Raw genomic sequence first — 22043 nt, 5'->3', positions numbered from 1 at the left:
GAGGTTGAAACCGAACCCAATAGATCTTCATATTCTTTGAGCTTCTGCCTGAGAAAAGGGGATCTGGTAAATTTCCTTTTATCTTTGTTATCCCATAATCCAAGATGGTGGGAAGGATAATTAAACCAATTGATGCAGACCGCAATCAGAGGAACAGTGTACTGTCTCTAGGACAGTATTTTGGAGAGCCGTTTTGTAATTAACCTGCAAATGACATATTCAGATTTGATTAATCTCATGTGGTCAGTAGGTAAGCTTGAGTTGAAGGTTATCATTTTTTATAATCAACAATAAGCCCTTCTCTATGATGTGTTTGCAGGAGAATGTTTAAATAATAGAAGTGGCAAAAATGTTGATCGATGCCATGGTCAGAGATTTGTCTCAGTTTCATAAATGGAATGTATAAAATGTTTCTACTTAATACAGAGAAACGCTGATTTAGGTTCATGTTTGTATGTTATAAAATCACATATGTATGTATAAATATGTATGTAAAGATTTTATAAATATGTCTGTGTGTACATTTATAGTGGTACATGTATACCTATTTATGATAAAAAGTCATCTAATTCTTTAACTAGAGGGATTTGGTTTTCATTTGGTCCCTAACCTATTCGTTTAACTAGTATACATGATAGATTCTGAGTTATAGATTATTTCCTATTGCATTGGTAGATTACAGCTCAAACCTGAAAGTTTAAAGATTTAATTTTCTGTTGTTCTTAATGAAATAACCAAAGCAGCAGCTCCCTGTGGCGGGATATGAAAAGTAGTGTGTAGATGCCTACTAAAACATTTGCAGACCTCCTCAGTTTTCTGTTTTTAATGTGATGAAAATTTGTACAAATAACAAAGAAGGAATGTCATGGTAACGAAAACATTTCCTATACATGTATTTTAGAGGGAAGCTAAATCAAAGGTCTTCAAAGAATTACTAGGGTTCTTTCTAGGAGGTTATTGACAAATATGTAGTTTGTCTCTGGAGTTTGTGCCTCTTTCACAGATTGGTGTATTTGTGATCCCACCGGCAGAATAAGTGTCTGTAATTCATTTCTCCTTGTTAACTAGTGTGCCTTTGTGTGTAGGATGATTGGCAGCAAACTCGGCTGAGTCCCAGCGGATGAGCTTGTTAGCAAAACCCTAGCATCCTATCTCTAATAAAGCATATCAGCAGTACATTTTGTCCTATCTATTAGCCTCTCTGTTTCTTTTTTTGTGAAAAGCTGAGTGTCCCTTTGAAGCAATGACAAATAAACCCCTGAACTGAAGTGCTAGGCTGCCTTACGGACAGCTGGATAGTAAATGTCACACCGTGTAGAGAATGGCTATTATCAGAGTGAGCCATTTGTTCCCGGCCTTTCAGTATCTTAATGTAATACAAAATTGCTAAATCAAGCCCCATGTCTGTGACAGAACATAATTAATGAGAAAGCAGGAGCCAATTCAACACTCTTTATTGGGACCTAATTGGCTCAGGCAACAGAGTTGTCACTCAACAAGAGACTTCCTTTAAAGCAATTTTGTTCTTGGTTGTATTACAGAGCCTATTAAATTGTCCCCTCCTTGATCACACAAAGAAGTATCTGCATGCAATAATTAGCTTTTCCAGGGGGAATTTTTTTTTAACTCATGCAATACCGGATCATTTTTAAACTGTCTGGAAAAACATCCAGGCCGTGGGGCTGTGCTGCCATACTGAGCAGCGCTGTAGGCTGTCTTCCTGTCTGCTGAGGCACCAGGAAGCTGTGCTGCCCAAGGATGAAAAGGAGCCCCAAGGAAAAGAGAAACGTGGTCAAATGTGGAGGGTGGAAGGATGGTAGAGGGAGTGGGTAGAGGAAATTACTTTGGTGGGTAATCACAGCTCACTTCAGAGTCTTCAGCTGAAAGGAACAAAAAGGGAATACCTATAATGTACACATTTAAATGTAGGGTTAGTTTTTGGTAGTCCTACCCAGCTCACTTAGAAATGAAAATGAACAGAGCTCTGGCAGGGGGTAGAGGTTAAACACATATAGAATTGTGAGGAGGAACATTAATTCATCTGACCATATCGCAGTGTTTTATGGGCCATACTATTTCAAAACCAGTACAAATATTTAATAGCATATAATTATTTATTATAATTAAAATTTCACTTTTGGGGATTATGTTCTTTCCCTCCCCCTTATTTAACAAACCTCAAGATAATTTGTTCCTGGTACCTATATTATTGTTATAAATATTTTTTTTTTTTTTCGTGTCACAGTGTCACAGACTTCAAATAAATGTATGCTTTCTTCTGATAAGTTTTAAGACAATGTGACATATGATGACTAGAGACTGCAGACAACCGAGCTTACAGTTTACACTGGCATCTGCCTGGATTCGGGCAAAAAGGACACAGCTGGCTAAGCCTAAGGTAAAGCAAATGGGGACATTGTAGGAAATATACTTTCAAACCTAAGAATTAGGCAATAAGCAGTATGAGTTTGAAAAATGCAACAATTTATTTTAGAAAAAAATGATTAAAGGTTGATTGAGGTAATAACACTTGGAAGAGTCTAAATAAACGCAAATATGTGGCCCCTTTCTTGAAATAGTTGTCAATATCTCCCTTCTGTGCCCTCAGGAACAATGCAAAGACTGTTTAGTTTGCATGGCAGCAGCGTTTGGTTGGATTCAGAGAGCTGTTTGCCCCAGCATTGTTACTTTCCTCAATGTGGAAGTGCCAGATTACTAGGAAAGGAAAGAAGGCAAACCTCTGGAAGAGAGGAGAGCCGTGCTGTTGTCTCTGTGCTGTGTGGTGTGGTGTAGAGAACGTTTGCAGCTGCTGAGATCCCGGGGCTGTGCCACAGCAAGGACGTTATTATGCGACAGGCGCTCACAGTGTCGCGTATTTTAGATTTTCTAGCATTTGCCAACATATTAGCTGTATCGGTTAATTGTAATTTATTCAAGCATACAGAGAAATTGCTGGGTTCCACCGCCCCCAAACCTACCTCTAAACAGTGAGCAAAGTCAGACTCCTGAATGCACTCTAAATGTTTGAAAAATATTAGTTGTTATTCCATAGGGTAATAGAATATAAAACTAACAGCAACACAAAAATATTAGTCAATAATGTCCTTTCCCAGGTGACTCTTGAACCTTGTGAAAGCATACATTCTCAACAAAGATTTATTAGTCTAGTCAGGGAACACATGCTAACGATAGCAAGAGCTGCCAGAATCTAATTTGCTTTAATTAATCATTTGCTTCATAACATGGTGATTCTTCCCCCTCCCCCCACTTTTTTTTTAGCTGTCTAGATTATTTTAAAACATTAGATATTACACTGTGGATGGCTGATGAAACTGAAATTGAATGCTGTAAAAGTTAGATTAAAAATTCATTTAACAGTATAAACATTTTAGAGTGCAGAATGGTGCCGATTAGGTCAAGTGTGTGTGGAGTGATAAAACAGTCATGGAGCTGAGAGAAAAAATATTGTCAGAGGGCACTCAAACAGCTGAATTTAGTCTAATTTAAATGCTATAGCAGACAAAAAAACGTTAACTAGAAATCCTATTATAATTACTCTTTGGTATTTTAGCAACACAGACTGGTAAGAAGTCAGAACCTAGGTTTAAACACATTTATTCATTTAACTGTACAAACAAGCTTTGGTTCTGACTGGAATTAGTTCCCATGGTTAGGCCAAGGGCCCTCAGTGGAGTGCTAAGGCTGAGTCCAAGGCCACTTTGCCTGGCCCTCTTAGGAGCATTAGACGACTATCTCAGGTCATCAGGAGAGCCAAGACTTTGGACATTCATCATACCTTGCTAAGCAAATCCCTTGTGTTCAGAGATCTTGCAGCTTACTCCATTTTGCTGATGCCATGAAGGACGTTTTCAGCACTTAATTCTTACCTTTGTCTTTGTAAGCCTCCCCTATAGTTGACTGGCTATATTGGGTGGGATTTAGTGCAAATAAGTGTTCAGAATTCTCTAAGAGTTCCCCATCATCTACAGGATAATCCTAACCTCCTTTGGTTGTCACCTAAGGCCCTCAATGAATTGGGCCTTTCATATGTGTATATATTTATGTACAGTCTCATTCTGGCTCCCTTTCCATCTCTACCCAGTACTTCACTCACCATTCATGATGCACTACTTGTAATCTCAATTACGTCCCACTATCTCAGGTTACCATGCCTCAGCTTGAATGTTACTCCTCAGATAAGCTTTGCCTCTTTCAGATACATAGTGCTGACCTTGTAATAAGGTTGATATGAGGAGTAAATGAGTTAATTTATTTAGTTTGAACCTGGCACATAAAAGGCACTGTGTGTTAGCTACTATTATTAAGCACTCCCTTTCCTTTGCTACCCCTACACTTTGTACAACTCTCTCTCATAACAACCACATTATAATATTGTTTGTTTCCATGGCTTTTTCCTCACTATATTATAGTCCTCTTGAGGATATTTATTGATCATCTTTAGATCCCCAGCCTAACCCAGTGCCTAGCTCCCATGTAGTAGGTGCTCAGTCAGTATCTCTTGCATGAACAAGTGGCTGTTTGTTGTAAAATATTTTGCAATCTGGTCCCTGGCCGATTTTTAATAGGTATGTAGGACTCTTGAGTATTTTTCAAAGAAGCAGACATTTTACATGGAGCATAATATTTTTTCCCAAGCAAGTTTTCATACTGCTTTCAGAATCAATTCTAGAACCTCATAAGAAGATTAGCATTAGATTATTACAGTCCCATTTCTTTTTTTCCAAATAAAAATAATATTCTCTAGGACAGTTAATTCATTACCTAATTCATTAAAATTGATAATCAGTGTATTAAAACCATTTTTAAAAGTCCATCCTCTAAGTATGAAAACTTGGCTATCACTGAAAATATTCAAAGGCATTTCGCAAAATGAATTCAATAGTGACAGCAGGCATGGAGTGAGCTTATATTCTCTCACTGTGGTTCTTTGATGTAGACTGTATTCCAATACTCCATTAAACCTCTAAGTTCTAGGATGTCCTAAAGGTAAACAAGCTATTCCTTTTCCTTGTCTACTCCATAAACTTCACCTGAAATACAATTACAATTGTAATTGTTGACTGATACAACATGGCCCATTAAGATGAGAAAATGAGAGAGGTAAGAGCCCTATTCTGATCCTCAAGAACGTTTCAGATTAGGAGAATCACCCTAGTTTGGTATTTTGAAAGGGAAAGAACATTGACATCTCCTGCTTCAACAGTGTAAAGTCTCACAGACTCCTATGGTCAAAAAAAGCCAAGGTCATGTTGTTCTTTTCAAGTCCCTGACCCTGAGAAGTTGGGATATCCACTGCAGCTCAAGGCACATCTTCACAATAGAGTCACAGCAAGTTTTGTGCCCAGAAGCAGGGCAGAATCAGAGAGATTTGTGGGTCTCCTTCCAATTTTCTCCCCTAAAATACAAGGGGGGAATTACAAACTGGCATTGATTTGACTGACTTCTTTGAATCTCACTGAAATGATTCAAGCAGAAAGGAATGCACTGTCACTTGCTTGGTTCACAATTTCTTAACATTCAAAATGGGGAGTGGGGAGTGGTGAGTAACTCCTGTAGTCCCACAGGGAGCATTGTAATCAAAGAGAGCTCTGAACAGTGTTAGAAGGGCCTTTACATCCCCTCTAGGTCCCTGCAATATGCACTTGCAGAATTGGTTAAATGAGCCACCATACTATGGTAAATATGAATAGGCTTGTAAGATGCTCAGTTTGATTTAATGGCCACCCATGGACACTTCCATACGCAGAAGGTAGTGTCACGTTCAGTCTGAATAAAGCTCTAAAAATCAACTACTCCATTTGGCATTGTAGTTGTATTTTAATGTCCTCTTCAGAATTCTCCATTATAGTAACATCTCTGCAATCAGTCTAGCATAAAAAGGGCTGTTTATAGTAAATTGGTCAGCCTCTTATGTGCCTATCTTTCCTGATGGGATAGAGAACTATAAGATTGTTCCTTGTAGACTAGGCTATAAGATTTTCAGTATTACTAGTTGTATCTCTCCATTTGCACAGATGATTTATTTCAGGCTTTATTTCTGTTTTGAGTCTTTGTTTTCATTTTATCTCATAATTTTCCTGAGGGAGGGGGAGGCAAATGGTTCTGCTTATGAAGTATAGGTCTTTGGGAGCCACTTAAATGAGATGTAGTTTATGAAGAAGCCAGTTAGTGAAAAACAAAATTGTTCAGTCTTTTGTCATCTTTTCAATTAGAAGACCTATGTGACAGTTGTGAACTGTAGTGCCCTGGAAAGGAAATGTTGGCAGCGGTAGAAGTGTGCCATTGTTTTTATGAATATTCTGAGGTAAAATAATCATATTGCCTTGTTAGTGTATAATAATCACCCGGTGTACAAGATCCTAGACCTTTGGAATCACTCAAAGTTTTCATTAGAGAATCAGCAGTCTTTTAGACTCACTATGGTGTACCTCAATGTTGAAACTGTATATTACAGGTTATGCTCCTGTAAATAAAGGACATTTTGTTATGCCCACACTCAGCTGCATTTCCTACTGTGACTTCTTTACCAGAGCCTGCTGAGACCTATTGCCAGATACAGTGCATTATTGGTGAGCCTTTTTTACCCGAACTTGATGTCTCTCCAAAAGACAAAAACACTGATTAGGTAGAAGGAGGATAGAAGTCCTTCAGGAACAGAGTGACTCTGGACCTCAGCTACAAACTACAGCTTATTCAAAAAAGACATCCTGTCCTGAGGGTGCCTTCCCATCCATCTCTGGGAAGCATGACTTCCTTTTGGATTGAGGTTTAATGGGAAATGACCAAACATGACTCCTGGGCTAAATTTGTAGAGGCCACTCGGTTCAGTTTTAAAGGAAGATCAATTCCAAGGCAGTCTTTTGCCTTTATTTCTCTTGGAGGGTTCTACGAGGGACTCAAGGATGGCTCACTTTCAGAAATGCTTGGGGAGGTTATTAAAGAGCCAGCAGTTTCCCTAGACGTTGTTTCGGATTCTCAGTTCTTCTCCTCTTTACTCAAAGCACACAGAACAGCAGTCTCTTCAAGAGATACTGCTATTCTGAGTTGTTGTGTAGATAAGGAAACATTTTGTTCTTCAAGAAAGTCCTTTTCGACAGCAACAGTCAGCTCTACCCACCACCAGAGCCTCCCATCAAGCCTCTTAGATAGCCTCAACCACCAGAGGGCAGACAGCAGAAGCAAGAAAAACTACAATCCTGCAGCCTGTGGACCAAAAACCACAGTTACAGAAAGATAGACAAGATGAAAAGGCAGAGGGCTATGTACCAGATGAAGGAACAAGAAAAAACCCCAGAAAAACAACTAAATGAAGTGGAGATAGGCAACCTTCCAGAAAAAGAATTCAGAATAATGATAGTGAAGATGATCCAGGACCTCGGAATAAGAATGGAGGCAAGGATTGAGAAGATGCAAGAAATGATTAACAAAGACCTAGAAGAGTTAAAGAACAAACAAACAGAGATGATCAATACAATAACTGAAATGAAAACTACACTAGAAGGAATCAATAGAAGAATAACTGAGGCAGAAGAACGGATAAGTGACCTGGAAGACAGAATGGTGGAATTCACTGCTGCGGAACAGACTAAAGAAAAAAGAATGAAAGGAAATGAAGGCAGCTTAAGAGACCTCTGGGACAACATTAAACGCAACAACATTCGCATTATAGGGGTCCCAGAAGGAGAAGAGAGAGAGAAAGGACCAGAGAAAATATTTGAAGAGATTATAGTCGACAACTTCCCTAACATGGGAAAGGAAATAGCCACCCAAGTCCAGGAAGCGCAGAGAGTCCCATACAGGATAAACCCAAGGAGAAACACGCCGAGACACATAGTAATCAAAGTGGCAAAAATTAAAGACAAAGACAAATTATTGAAAGCAGCAAGGGAAAAACGACAAATAACATACAAGGGAACTCCCATAAGGTTAACAGCTGATTTCTCAGCAGAAACTCTGCAAGCCAGAAGGGAGTGGCATGATATACTTAAAGTGATGAAAGGGAAGAACCTACAACCAAGATTACTCTACCTGGCAAGGATCTCATTTAGATTTGATGGAGAAATCAAAAGCTTTACAGACAAGCAAAATCTAAGAGAATTCAGCACCACCAAACCAGCTCTACAACAAATGCTAAAGGAACTTCTCTAAGTGGGAAACACAAGAGAAGAAAAGGACCTACAAAAACAAACCCAAAACAATTAAGAAAATGGTCATAGGAACATACATATCGATAATTACCTTAAACGTGAATGGATTAAATGCCCCAACCAAAAGACATAGACTGGCTGAATGGATACAAAAACAAGACCCATATATATGCTGTCTACAAGAGACCCACTTTAGATCTAGGGACACATACAGACTGAAAGTGAGGGGATGGAAAAAGATATTCCATGCAAATGGAAATCAAAAGAAAGCTGGAGTAGCTATACTCATATCAGATAAAATAGACTTTAAAATAAAGAATGTTACAAGAGACAAGGAAGGACACTACATAATGATCAAGGGATCAATCCAAGAAGAAGATATAACAATTATAAATATATATGCACCCAACATAGGAGCACCTCAATACATAAGGCAACTGCTAACAGCTATAAAAGAGGAAATCGACAGTAACACAATAATAGTGGGGGACTTTAACACCTCACTTACACCAATGGACGGATCATCCAAAATGAAAATAAATAAGGAAACAGAAGCTTTAAATGACACAATAGACCAGATAGATTTAATTGATATATATAGGACATTCCATCCAAAAACAGCAGATTACACATTCTTCTCAAGTGTGCACGGAACATTCTCCAGGATAGATCACATCTTGGGTCACAAATCAAGCCTCAGTAAATTTAAGAAAATTGAAATCATATCAAGCATCTTTTCTGACCACAACGCTATGAGATTAGAAATGAATTACAGGGAAAAAAACGTAAAAAGACAAACACATGGAGGCTAAACAATACGTTACTAAATAACCAAGAGATCACTGAAGAAATCAAAGAAGAAATCAAAAAATACCTAGAGACAAATGACAATGAAAACACGACGACCCAAAACCTATGGGATGCAGCAAAAACAGTTCTAAGAGGGAAGTTTATTGCTATACAAGCCTACCTCAAGAAACAAGAAAAATCTCAAGTAAACAATCTAACCTTACACCTAAAGAAACTAGAGAAAGAAGAACAAACAGAACCCAAAGTTAGCAGAAGGAAAGAAATCATAAAGATCAGAGCAGAAATAAATGAAATAGAAACAAAGAAAACAATAACAAAGATCAATAAAACTAAAAGTTGGTTATTTGAGAAGATAAACAAAAATTGATAAGCCATTAGCCAGACTCATCAAGAAAAAGAGGGAGAGGACTCAAATCAATAAAATCAGAAATGAAAAAGGAGAAGTTACAACAGACACCGCAGAAATACAAAGCATCCTAAGAGACTACTACAAGCAACTTTATGCCAATAAAATGGACAACCTGGAAGAAATGGACAAATTTTTAGAAGGGTATAACCTTCCAAGACTGAACCAGGAAGAAACAGAAAACATGAACAGGCCAATCACAAGCAATGAAATTGAAACTGTGATTAAAAATCTTCCAACAAACAAAAGTCCAGGACCAGATGGCTTCACAGGTGAATTCTATCAAACATTTAGAGAAGAGCTAACACCTATCCTTCTCAAACTCTTCCAAAAAATTGCAGAGGAAGGAACACTCCCAAACTCATTCTATGAGGCCACCATCACCCTGATACCAAAACCAGACAAAGACACTACAAAAAAAGAAAATTACAGACCAATATCACTGATGAATATAGATGCAAAAATCCTCAACAAAATACTAGCAAACAGAATCCAACAACACATTAAAAGGATCATACACCATGATCAAGTGGGATTTATCCCAGGGATGCAAGGATTCTTCAATATACGCAAATCAATCAATGTGATACACCATATTAACAAATTGAAGAATAAAAACCATATGATCATCTCAATAGATGCAGAAAAAGCTTTTGACAAAATTCAACACCCATTTCTGATAAAAACTCTCCAGAAAGTGGGCATAGAGGGAACCTACCTCAACATAATAAAGGCCATATATGACAAACCCACAGCAAACATCATTCTCAATGGTGAAAAACTGAAAGCATTTCTTCTAAGATCAGGAACGAGACAAGGATGTCCACTCTCACCACTATTATTCAACATAGTTCTGGAAGTCCTAGCCACGGCAATCAGAGAAGAAAAAGAAATAAAAGGAATACAAATTGGAAAAGAAGAAGTAGAACTGTCACTGTTTGCGGATGACATGATACTATACATAGAGAATCCTAAAACTGCCACCAGAAAACTGCTAGAGCTAATTAATGAATATGGTAAAGTTGCAGGATACAAAATTAATGCACAGAAATCTCTTGCATTCCTATACACTAATGATGAAAAATCTGAAAGAGAAATTATGGAAACACTCCCATTTACCATTGCAACAAAAAGAATAAAATACCTAGGAATAAACCTACCTAGGGAGACAAAAGACCTGTATGCAGAAAACTATAAGACACTCATGAAAGAAATTAAAGATGATACCAACAGATGGAGAGATATACCATGTTCTTGGATTGGAAGAATCAACATTGTGAAAATGAGTATACTACCCAAAGCAATCTACAGATTCAGTGCAATCCCTATCAAATTACCAATGGCATTTTTTACAGAGCTAGAACAAATCATCTTAAAATTTGTATGGAGACACAAAAGACCCCGAATAGCCAAAGCAGTCTTGAGGGAAAAAAACGGAGCTGGAGGAATCAGACTCCCTGACTTCAGACTATACTACAAAGCTACAGTAATCCAGACAATATGGTACTGGCACAAAAACAGAAACATAGATCAATGGAACAAGATAGAAAGCCCAGAGATTAACCCACGCACCTATGGTCAACTAATCTATGACAAAGGAGGCAAAGATATACAATGGAGAAAAGACAGTCTCTTCAATAAGTGGTGCTGGGAAAACTGGACAGCTACATGTAAAAGAATGAAATTAGAATACTCCCTAACACCATACACAAAATAAACTCAAGATGGATTAGAGACCTAAATATAAGACTGGACACTATAAAACTCTTAGAGGAAAACATAGGAAGAACACTCTTTGACATAAATCACAGCAAGATCTTTTTTGATCCACCTCCTAGAGTAACGGAAATAAAAACAAAAATAAACAAGTGGGACCTAATGAAACTTCAAAGCTTTTGCACAGCAAAGGAAACCATAAACAAGACGAAAAGACAACCCTCAGAATGGGAGAAAATATTTGCAAATGAATCAACGGACAAAGGATCAATCTCCAAAATATATAAACAGCTCATTTAGCTCAATATTAAAGAAACAAACACCCCAATCCAAAAATGGGCAGAAGACCTAAATAGACATTTCTCCAAAGAAGACATGCAGACGGCCACGAAGCACATGAAAAGATGCTCAACATCACTAATTATTAGAGAAATGCAAATCAAAACTACAATGAGGTATCACCTCACTCCTGTTAGAATGGGCATCATCAGAAAATCTACAAACAACAAATGCTGGAGAGGGTGTGGAGAAAAGGGAACCCTCTTGCACTGTTGGTGGGAATGTAAATTGATACAGCCACTATGGAGAACAATATGGAGGTTCCTTAAAAAACTAAAAATAGAATTACCATATGACCCAGCAATCCCACTACTGGGCATATACCCAGAGAAAACCGTAATTCAAAAAGACACATGCACCCGAATGTTCATTGCAGCACTATTTACAATAACCAGGTCATGGAAGCAACCTAAATGCCCATCAACAGACGAATGGATAAAGAAGTTTTGGTACATATATACAATGGAATATTACTCAGCCATAAAAAGGAATGAAATTGAGTCATTTGTTGAGATGTGGATGGATCTAGAGACTGTCATACAGAGTGAAGTAAGTCAGAAAGAGAAAAACAAATATCGTATATTAATGCATGTATGTGGAACCTAGAAAAATGGTACAGATGAGCCGGTTTGCAGGGCAGAAGTTGAGACACAGATGTAGAGAATGGACATATGGACACCAAGGGGGGAAAACTGTGGTGGGGTGGGGATGGTGGTGTGCTGAATTGGGCGATTGGGATTGACATGTATACACTGATGTGTATAAAATTGAGGCCTAATAAGAAGCTGCAGTATAAAAAAACAAACAAACAAAACAACTAATACTAAACTTTCATTGGGTTATTTGTATGGAAATATGTTAATATAAATGTTTCAGACATTAAAAAAAAAAAATAGAAAGTCCTTTTCCCTAGTCATTTCTTAGCCTATAGATATAGAACTCTACTATTGAAAGATGGCAATTAAGAGACTTTCATTATGAATTTTTTTGGTGAAGCCAATCAACAAATATTCATAATGACATCAACAATTTACAGTTTCACTTATTGTAATTCCCATTTATAAGCATTCTTAAATGTTGTCTACATTTTGCAGAAAAGGAAATGCGAGTTCAATAACTTGCCCAAAGTTGCTTTGTTGATAAATAATAGTTGATAGCAAGCTTCTGAGTTAGTCCTGGTTCTGCCACTTATTTAGCTGCATGAGCCAGTTGCTATTATCATCTGGTTTCAAGTTCAGTGTTTTTTTCCACTTTGCTGTGCTACCAACCTCAAATAATTACCTTACCAATTAACTAAATAGAAGGAGAATGTATTTTCTTAAATAAGTACCACAGGTAATGAATTTTAAACCCTGTTTTGCAAAGAATGGTGGAAATTATAACTAGTTTTTCCAAAGCAAGAAAACTTGCTCCAAAGACACTCAGTTCTTCTGTTGTTTTCTGTTGGCTGAGGAAGCTAATCTTATCCCTTTACTCTACGAAAAGATAAAGGCACTGTTTTTGAGTCATCATAGAGTAGTGATGTTCTGTTAAAGAGTCAACACTATCTAGAAGAAGAGTCTGAATATGACCAGTTTTAGGCAGTCATGCTTAACACAGAGCATGGGCTTTGGAACAATAAACATTTTTTCCCTTTTTGCTTTATGACAGTTCTCTGATTAAAGTCCAAGAAAAATCTGTTGAACTGTGAAGTAAGCAAGGATTAAGAAATTGAATATGACCAGTGTATCCAGCTGTACCTTAGAGAACACATTCTCAACACACGCATGCACACACATACATAAAACAAAGCAAAACAAAGAGCAGTTGACTTTCAGTTCTATTCATTAAAAAGATCCATTTATAATCGTGCATGTGCAGAAGGGCTGTGAGACTGAAGTGATACCTGAGAGAGGCCTGGGAATATGTTTGCACTACATTACTTGGACTGCATAATAACTGAGAGCCATTGTGGCTGAACACTTTATGAGTTTATTTAATTTGTCACAGTAAATAAAGCTTTTTTGATGCAAGTTAATTAGCTCTCTTGTGTTACTGCACATCAAATGTAATTAACAACCAACTGCCAGTGTGGGGTTGCCCTTGTGTAACATGGTAATAGGAGGAAAAACTTAACTGGGGCTGAATTAAGTAAAAGATATACTGTTGAATCAATCATCCTTCTGCCTGCTTAGATTCGGATGGACCCGAATCTAGGGGAAAAATATCAGGTCTCATAAAAATCTTATGTGTTATGCCACGCTCACATATGCCACCATGTTAAGTAAATTCAGCTAAGTAAAATTCCTACCACTGCTCAAAGTTCAGTTTCTCCTTGGTTGGCATTGCCTGTTTATCCCTTGTGCTTGGATCTTTCATTCCCTTTCATTTACCTTTCTTTAGCTTTGACATTTTTATCTCCTTTGTGATAAGTGCTGCCATAGCTAAGGCAGAAGAAGTGCATTAAATAATGACTAGGAAGAAATTTGTTTGAATGGGCAGAAGAAATTGAAAAAGCCATTCAAAGAAGGGGATCACACTTCCAAATTCATAATGGTATTCTAATCTAGTTTATATTTTGAGAAAGTTTTCTTCTGTACTTTTTTAGTTTTTCCTAGGTAAAATTAACACAAAGATATCAGACATCCTTGATTTATCAAGTGACCAGAAGAAAGTTAGGAAGGCGGAAGAATCTTTAAAGGGACACAATAGTAGTAGACACTCCAGTTGCCTACTATTTTACATTTAAAATACTCACTGGGGAAACAATTTAGGATGAAGTAAAATTATAAAGTTGTATAGCTTTATTAGAGTTTTCCCTCTCATTACCACTGCCCTTAAGGAGGGAAGAATCTAGGCCAATTTATGTACGTAGTAACACTGTTTGGGGAAGGAACAACTTGAGTGGGAAGGGAAATTGAATCGGAAGTGGAAGACCTGGGTTAAGACCTGACTCTGCCACTAACCAGCAGTCTGACCACAGTGGGCAACTCACCTTCTCTGGGACTCAGTTTCCTCATAGAAGTAGGAGTTAGGTTGGGTTAGATTTGAACACTTTCTATAAAGTAGGTTCTGGGAATCTGAGGATGAAAATGATCCAGATAATCCTTCATATACATAATTGAAAAATAGAAAACAGCTAGTTTAATAAATTATATCTCTCTGTTCATGTTGAATCATTTAAAAATATTCCTGTGTGTTTTATATGTATCTATCATCCTTGGGTTTTTCTTTCAATGCCCTACATATTCAATACACTGAAACAAACAAGCAGGCCTAAGCTTAGGTAGGGGAAAGAGAATAAAGCTCCCTTTATACTTGAGCATTTCATCTTGAAACAGCTCTCTTTGCTGAGTTGATAAGAATACACACCTTATTTTCTCTGAAGTTTCAATATGAAGAATTATATATTGAATTCATTTTTACTCTTTCAAAATAATATTTTTATTAATTACAGAAGTAATAATATGTTCTTATTTTAAAAAATAAAATATTGTGGAAATTTATAATGGAGAAGAAAATTAAAATGCCCCATTAATCCATTTTCCAGAGATAATCACTATTGATATTTTGGTTCATATTCTTGTATCTGTTACTCACACGTGCTCCATCTTTCTCTCCTTCTCTCTCTCTCTATCCTAGTAAAAATGTATTATTATGTCTTTTCACATATATAGAATAATACTTTTAATACTGAAACTTGATTTTTTTCATAGCATATCCTGGCTCTATTTCTATGTATAATGATCTCATTTTTGAATAACTATGTTTTATTCTGTTGAATGGACCTAAGTTTATTTAACTGATTCTGCAATTGACAGATAGCTGAGTGTTTTGCTATTACAAATGATGCTGCATAGTATTTATAATAACATTATCATCACTATGAAGAGTAATAAACACCTCATAAGTCCTTATGAGGTGCCAGACAGTTTGTTACATACTCAATAGGCCTCATTTCATTTCATTCTCAAAATAATCTTGCAGATGAGGACAGTGAAATCTAGATGTCCTTTGTAATTTGTCCAATGTCACATATCTAGGAGATAATGGAGTTGCAATTCCAAAACTCAGGTCTGTCTTATTCCAGGGCTAGTGCTCAACACTCAGTCAGAAAATATTTTTGTACGTATATTTGTGTTAGTATATGTGCATATACATTTATAAGGATAAAGTTGCTGAGGATCAAGATGGTGGAGTAGGAAGATCCTGATCTCACCTCCTCCCATGGACACACAAGAACTACAGCTACATATAGGATAACTCTCTGAGAATGACTTGAAGACTAGTAGAAAAGCTCTTTTACAACTAAGAATATAAAGTAAAAAACACATTGAGATGGGTAGGAGGGGCAGAGATGCAGTCTAGTCAGGACCCACACCACTGGCATGGCAACCCGCAAGTGGGAGGTGTTATCAGAACAGTGGAGGTCCTCCCTAAGGAGTGAGGGGTCTGAGTTCCATATTGGGCAGCCTAGCCTTGGGGACCTGCACCAGGAAGAAAAGCCCCTATAACAGTTGGCTTTGAAAACCAGTGGGGCTTACATCTGGGAGAGCCAGAGAGCTATAGGAAAAGGAGACTCTGCTCTTAAAGGGTTTTTGCACAAACTCACTTGCTCTGAGTCCAAGTATGGAGGCAGCAATTTGAAAAGCACCTGGATCATATATGAAGGAGATTCATTGACTACTTTTAGGGTGAGTGCGAAGGGGCAGGGATCTGATGGAACTTTCTCTGGGAAACAAAGCACTGGTAGGCACCATTTTAAAAATTCTCCCTCTACTTAGCTGGCCCAGTGCTGGAGGGCACCATTTCTGACTTTTGCCATCTACCTTGCTAGCACCACTCACCCAGCCCCAGCTGGTAACCCCCTCCCAAGTGGCTCCCACCACAGGGGGCCAGCCCAGCCCACCAACACACCCACAGCAACCATGGTACTGCCACAACAGGAGGGTGCACACAGCCCACACATGGGATACCTCTGAAGTGCCTGGCTCTGGTAACCAGAGGGGATTGCTCTTTTGGGCCCGTCAGGAAGCCTTCCACATAAGGCCACTCTTTTAAGACCAGGAGACATAGCTGATTCACCTAATACATAGAAACAAACACAGAGATTTAGACAAAATGAGACAGAGGAATATGTTCCAAACAAAACAAGACAAAACCTCAGAAAAAGAACTAAACGAAACAGATAGGTAATTTACCTGATACAGAGTTCAAAATAATGGTCCTAAAGATGCTCCCTGAAGTTTGGAGAAAAATGGATGAAAACAGTGAAAACTTTAACAAAAAGATGAAAGATGTAAAGAACAAATCAGAGCTGAAGAATACGATAATGGAAATGAAAAATACATAAGATGGAATCAATAGCAGATTAGATGATGCAGAAGAATTGATCAGTGATCTCAAAGACGAGGTAGTAGAAATCACCCAATAGGAACAGCAGAAAGTAAAAAAAATAAAATAAAAAATGAAGGAAGTTTAAGGGATCTCTGGGACAACTTCAAGTGTACTAACATTTGCATTATAGGAGTCCCAGAAGGAGAAGAGAGAGAGACAGGGACAGAAAACTTATTTGAAGAAATAGTGGCTGAAATCTTCCCTAATCTGGCAAAGGAAACAGACATTCAAGTCAAGGAAGCACAGAGAATCCTAACAAGATAAACCCAAGGAGACCCACAACAAGGCACATTATAATTAAAATGTCAAAAATTAAAGATAAAGAGAGAATCTTAAAGGCAGCAAGAAAAAACCAACTAGTTATGTACAAGGGAATCCCCATAATGCTATCAGCTGATTTTTCAGCAGAAGCTTTACAGGCCAGACGAGAGTGGCATAATATAGTCAAAGTGCTGAAAGCAGCAGCAGAATACACATTCAAGTGCATATGGAACATTCTCCAGAATAGATCACGTTAGGTCACAAAACAAGTCTCAATAAATTTAAGAATACTGAAATTATACCAAGCATCTTTACCAACCATGGTGATATGAAACTAGAAATCAACTTTTAGAAGAAAATGAAAAAACAACAAACACTTGGAGACTAAACAGTATGCTACTGAACAAACAGTGGGTCAATGAAGAAATCAGAGAGGAAATCAAAAAATACCTTGAGAGAAATGGAATGGAAACAAAACCTTCCGAAATCTATAGGATGTAGCAAAAATAGTTATGAGGCAAGTTTATAGTGACACAGGCCTACCTCAAGAATATATCTATCTATATATAATATACGTATATATATATAAATAATGAAATACTACTCAGTCATAAAAAAGAATGAAATCTTGCCATTTGTGACAACATGGATGGACTTATGGGGCATTATGATAAGTGAAATAAGCAGACAGAAAAACAAATACTGTATGATTTTTCTTACATGTGGAATCTAATGAACAAAACAAGCAAACAAAATAGAGACTCATAGATACAGAGAAAAAACTGGTAGTTTCCAGAGAGTAGGGGGATGCTGTTGGGCAAAATAGATGAAGGCAATTAAGAGGCACAAACTTCCAGTTATAAAATAAATAAGTCATGGGGATGTAATACACAGAATAGAGAATATAGTCAATAATATTGTAATAACTTTAAATTGTGACAGATGGTAACTAGATTTATCATGGTGACCATCTTATATAAAAACGTGGAATCACTCTGTTGTACACCTGAAACTAACATTGTATGTCAATTATACTTCAATAAAAAGATAAAATTTCTGAGTCAAAGGATATATGATATTTGAATTATACATGTATTTTCAAATTGCCCTGTAAAATGTTTTGTCAATTAGCACTCCCAGTTGCAGAAAACAGTAGCAGTATTTTCTCTATACTTTTGCCAACATTATGTAGTATCATCTTTTTCCCCCCAATTTTACTGTCAAAAAATTATATTTTAGTGTTGTTTAAACTTGCATTTCTTTAACAATTTACATTCCTTTATTAATAAAATGTATACAGTTGATCTTTGAACAACGTGGATTTGAACTGCGAGGGTCCACTTATATGGAAATATTTTTCAATAAATATAGTCAGCCCTCTGTATCTGGGAGCCTTAATCTTATCACAGACCTAATACATGATCTGCAGTTGGTTGAATCTTTGGATTCAGATGCCATGGATTTGGAGAGCCAACTATGAGACTTGAGCTTACACAGATTTTGGTATCCATGGCATGTCCTGAAACCAATCCTTTGTGGATATCAAGGGACAGCCGTGTATTTAAATCTCATTTTTGTCATCAGCTATTGAAATATGGCTTATGTGCCTATAATCTCTCAGTTTTAGAAAAATTACATAAAATTCTCCATTTTAAAATTTTAGTATATCATTTATTTTCTCTATCATCATATATATCCAAACTTCTTATATGTATCTGTATCCCTGGTACCTTTGGAATTCTTTTCTTTTTAATATATCATATATATGTATTTAATACTTAAACAGCCACTAAAAATCTGTACAAAGAGATATAGATGAAAACACCACAGATAAGTAAAAATTCAGTACTAAAGAAAGTATTCAAATAAACCAATAGGAGGAAGAAAAGAGGGAAAGGGAACAAAGAGAAAACAAATAATAAGATGGTAAAACAAAATCTAAACATATATATAAAGTTACATTGAGTTAAAATCATCTAAAGAAATCAGTGAAATTACCAAGATTATCAGATGGATGAATAAATATGACCCAACTATATGCTCTCCACAGTAAATGCACTTGAAATATAATATAGAAAGATTAAAAGGGTAGGAAAAGATATACTGTACACACATTCATCAAAAAAAAAGGTGAGGTGGTTATATTAATATCAGAAAAAGTAAATTTTAAAGCATAGAAAATTACCAGGGATAATGAGGGACATTACAAAATGATGAGTCAAGTCTACAAGAAGATATAACAACCCTACATGTGTACTCAACTAACAGTAAAGCTTCAAATTACATGATTTTTTTTAACATTGCTGCAAAATAAATTCAATGGGGAAAGTATGATCTTTTAAACAAATGCTGAAAACAGAGAACGTTAATCTAAACTCCATACTTTATATAAAAATTAATTCAAAATGGACTGTAGATCTAAATGTAATATATAAACTTTAAAAACTTTTATAATAAAACATAGGAGAAAAATTTTGTGACACAAAAATCACAACCTTTGGAAGAAAAAACTGATAATGTGGATTTCAAAAAACTTAAGAATTTTGCTCTGCAAAATACACAGTAAAAAGGAAAAGACAAATTGCTGGCATAGGAGAAAATTTTACAAAATATATATCCAACAAAGAAAATGTATACATAAAATATAAAGAACTGTCAAAATTCAACAACAACAAAAAGAATCCAATTAAAAATGAACAAAAAAATTGAACAAACACTTCACCAAAGAGGATATAAGGATGGCAAACAAACACATGAAAAGATGTTCAATATTATTAGCCATTGATTAAAACCATTATCAGATACCTCTACACATTTATTAAAATGGTTAAAAGGAAATTGTTAATATCATTTGCCACTAAGGATGCAGCGTAACTAGAACTCTTATTCATTATTGGTGGGAATGCAAAATGGTAAAGCCTCTCTGTAAAATAGTTTGGCAGTTTCTTATAAGCTAAACATTCACAGTAATTAGTCTCTACCTTCAAGAAGCATAAGTTCACACACAAAAAAGCTGAACGATTATAGCAGCTTTATTTGTATTTGCCCAAAACTTGAAACAACCCAAGTGTCCTTCTGTACAATGGGATACCACTTAGAAAAAAGAGGAATGGACTATTGGTATAATGCAATGGCTTGGTTGACTCTCAGAGGCATTATGCTGAGTTAAGGAAGCCATTCACCAAAAGTTACTTGTATGATTCGAAGTATATGATGTACTTGTCAGTTTACTCCACAGAAATAGAACCAATAAGATATATTGGTCTGGGGCTTCCCTGGTGGCACAGTGGTTGAGAATCTGCCTGCCAATGCAGGGGACACGGGTTCGAGCCCTGGTCTGGGAAGATCCCACATGCCGCGGAGCAACTAAGCCTGTGCGCCACAACTACTGAGCCTGCGCGTCTGGAGCCTGTGCTCCGCAACAAGAGGGGCCGCGATAGTGAGAGGCCCATGCACTGCAATGAAGAGTGGCCCCAGCTTGCCGCAACTAGAGAAAGCCCTCGTACAGAAACGAAGACCCAACATAGCCAAAAATAAATAAATAAATAAATAAAATTAAAAAAACAAAAAGATATATTGGTCTGAAGTCTAAAGGACTGAGAACCAGATGACCTAAAGATGCAGTTGCTGTTTGAAGGCTGGAAGGCTCAAGATGCAGATGTACCAGTTTGAAGGAAATCAAGCAGGAAAAATCCTTCTTTATTTGGAGGACTGTCATTCTTTTTTTTTTTAAACATCTTTATTGGAGTATAATTGCTTTACAATGTTGTGTTAGTTTCTGCTGTATCACAAAGTGAATCAGCTATATGTACACATATAGCCCCATATTCCCACCCTCCCTATCCCACCCCTCTAGGTGGTCACAAAGCACAGAGCTGATCTCCCTGTGCTATGTGGCTGCTTCCCACTAGCTATCTATTTTACATTTGGTAGTGTATATATGTCCATGCCACTCTCTCACTTCGTCCCAGCTTACCCTTCCCCCTCCCCATGTCCTCAAGTCCATTCTCTACATCTGTGTCTTTATTCCTGTCCTGCCCCTAGGTTCATCAGAACCTTTTTTTTTTTTTAGATTCTATATATATGTGTTAGCATACGGTATCTATTTTTCTCTTTCTGACCTACTTCACTCTGTATGACAGACTCTAGGTCCATCCACCTCACTGCAAATAACTCAATTTCGTATCCTTTTATGGCTGAGTAATATTCCATTGTATATATGTGCCACATCTTCTTTATCCATTCATCTGTCGTTGGATACTTAGGTTGCTTCCATGTCCTGGCTATTGTAAATAGTGCTGCAATGAACATTGTGGTCATTGACTCTTTTTGAATTATGGTTTTCTCAGGGTATATGCCCAGTAGAGGGATTGCTGGGTCGTATGGTAGTTCTATTTTTAGTTTTTTAAGGAACCTCCATACTGTTCTCCATAGTGGCTGTATCAATTGACATTCCCACCAACAGTGCAAGAGGGTTCCCTTTTCTCCACACCCTCTCCAGCATTTACTGTTAGCAGATTTTTTGATGATAGCCATTCTGACCGGTGTGAGGTGGTACCTCATTGTAGTTTTCATTTGCATTTCTCTAATGATTAGTGACGTTGAGCATCCCTTCATGTGTCTGTTGGAAATCTGTACATCCTTTTTGGAGAAATGTCTATTAGGGTCTTCTGCCCATTTTCTGATTGGGTTGTTTGTGTTTTTGATATTGAGCTGCATGAGTTGCTTGTATATTTTTGAGATTAATCCTTTGTCAGTTGCTTCGATAGCAAATATTTTCTCCCGTTCTGAGGGTTGTCTTTTCATCTCGTTTATGGTTTCCTTTGCTGTGCAAAAGCTTTTAAGTTTCATTAGGTCCCATTTGTTTATTTTTGCTTTAATTTCTTTTTCTCTAGGAGGTGGGTCAAAAAGGATCTTGCTGTGATTTATGTCATAGAGTGTTTTGCCTATGTTTTCCTCTAAGAGTT

The sequence above is a fragment of the Balaenoptera musculus genome, chromosome 2 (genome assembly GCF_009873245.2).
Source record: "Balaenoptera musculus isolate JJ_BM4_2016_0621 chromosome 2, mBalMus1.pri.v3, whole genome shotgun sequence".
NCBI classification, from domain to species: Eukaryota; Metazoa; Chordata; class Mammalia; order Artiodactyla; family Balaenopteridae; genus Balaenoptera; species Balaenoptera musculus.
The sequence above is the reverse complement of the archived record's forward strand: the minus strand, read 5'-3'. Positions refer to the sequence as shown.